Here is a 2,367-nt window from a genome sequence, read left to right as displayed (position 1 = left end):
GGCCGGCCCCAAGGCAAGACTGATGGAGTACTTTTGATGTGCCAGGACCATTTAGAGTACTCTCATATATGTTATCTTAAATCCTCTTCACATCCCTGAGAACTAGGTCTTCTTATGCCTGTTTTGGCAACTCAAGAAACTGAGGCTCATGAATACAGTACAAAGCCAGGCTTCCAACCCAGGTGTCCATTTTCAGAACTTTTGCTTTTCCTCCATCCCTTTGGAGGAAAAGCAAATGATCCAAACCTCCACTTGGATCATTCCACAAGCTTTCCTTGCCAGGGGGAGACTCTAGCCCCTTTTCCCAAATTTACTAAAAAGAAAAGATGGCAGGGAGATTGAGGATCTTTTATGAGATCTTCTAGAACTTCATGAAAAGGTGCTGACACCACAAAGTAAGAACATGGATTCATCCCTGCCTCTTGAGACTAACCTGTATTCCCTCATTGGCCCAAGATCCAAGGAAGCAAAGAGAGACATGCCCCAGAGCACACGCAGCAGAAAAGTTTGGGCGGGTTCTGGGAGACTCTGACCTGCTCCGGGCTAGGGAGGGCACTGCCTGAGTTCACTGGCTACCTAGAGAGTTCTGCCCAGATTTATCTGAAGCTGTCACTTAGGATCAGCCCCACCTTCTTTTCCTCCCTCCTCCCCCATGCCTGACCCTGCAGGGAAGCACGTCCAGCCCGAATTCCTTCAAACCTCAGATGCCTTTAGGATTTTAATGTGTCTGAAGAGTTCCCTCTTTGACATGCAGCATTAGCCAGGTCGAGTGGGTGGAAAGGGCATTTCCTGGTGATCCAGGGCTCCGAGGAAGGGGAGACCCTCCCCCTCTCTGCTTTGGCAAGCAGCTCCTGGAGAGATCCATGTGGGTGGCAATGAGTACAGACAAGCCAGAGGGTTTCTTGCTGGGCAGGAATGCCCACGGGCCACACCTTCCTCAGCCCTCAGAGCACCTCATCATGTCTGGACCCGTGAACGGGTGGCAGTGCCAGGGAGTAGGTTCTCCTGTGTCTGGCTCCAACAACCGGTTTATTGTGATGGTTCTATTTGTGTTCTATGTGTTCTGTTTGACTTGGCAGCAGGGAAAGGAAAGGGCAGCAGGTTCACTCCAGTTTGTGCCGGGTGGTTCCTGTAGCCACACCCAGGCATTAAAGCAGGCGGCTTACACCAGGGATGCCTTTACCTGGGGGCCTCTGCTGTGCAAAAGCAAGGTGTGGGAAGTATTTCCTTTTTATGGGCCAGCCAGGTGTGGCTGGCATTTCACCTATTCCCATGTTACTAACGTCACCCAGATTCAGGTCAAAGGGCAGGATTACCAGACTCCCATCACCCTGAGATCTGGGATCAGGGGATAGTTGGTCAAGTCCATTTGGGCTGGATTATCCTGAGTTTCTACTACCCATAGGCACCTTAACTCCTGCTTCTAAAACAAAAATTCAAGACCTAACAATTGTGCTCTACTTTGGGGGATCAGTGTCCTCAAAGTTAGGATTATTTTCACACAAAGAGACCAGACTATGGACTGGCCTGTTAGCTTAGCTGGTTAGAATGTGGTGCTGATAACACTAAGGTCCAGGGCTCAATCCCTGTACAGGCAAGCAGCCAAAAAAAAAAAAGTCACAAAGAACAGACTTCAAGGATAGACTTAGTCTAGAACTCTCAATTTGCCCCCTTATTTATATGACCCTCTGTCCACAACTAAACTCTCTAGCATATGGGAAATAACAGCTAACACTTATGCCACTACATACCAGGCACTGTTCTAAGCATTTTTATAAAAACTCATTTAAGCCTCAAAATAACCTAAACAGGTGAGTAGGTGAGTACTAGCATCCCTTCTTACAGATGAGAAATGGAGGCAAAGAGCAGTTATGGAAATTGCCAAAGGTCACCCAGCTAATAAGCAGCACTGTCAGGATTCAACAGAAGGTAGTCTGGCTCCAGAACCCATACACTGTTACACAGTGGTAATGTCACTCCTGGAGAGCCATATTGTGCTGGGGCTAGACGCCAAGGAGAGCAGACCCGGACACAGCCCCCGCAGTCCCTACCCTGTCACCTCCAGGCTTCATCTCTAAGGCTCCCAAGTTACCTTTGAAAAGGGCCTTTCTACTAGCTGAAAAATTGCCCTTGCCCTGGACCCTGGGGTAGCCTTTCCTTGAATATACGGCTTTCCTTGCTGAATGTTGACAGTCATGGTCACCCAGCCTGGTCAATGAAAGGACCTTCGGAAGTGCACTAGCTTTCATGGGCTCCTCAGTTCTTCCGGGGGCAAGAACAAGGTCTAGCATGATGACACTCCAGGCCAGTCATGAATCAGCACTCTGCCCAGCAGGCAGGTGTGCGCCTTGCTGTGTTCCTTCGCAC

The sequence above is a fragment of the Galeopterus variegatus genome, unplaced genomic scaffold, assembly GCF_000696425.1.
Source record: "Galeopterus variegatus unplaced genomic scaffold, G_variegatus-3.0.2 Scaffold6155, whole genome shotgun sequence".
Taxonomy (NCBI): Eukaryota; Metazoa; Chordata; class Mammalia; order Dermoptera; family Cynocephalidae; genus Galeopterus; species Galeopterus variegatus.
Note: the sequence above shows the minus strand (reverse complement) of the source record.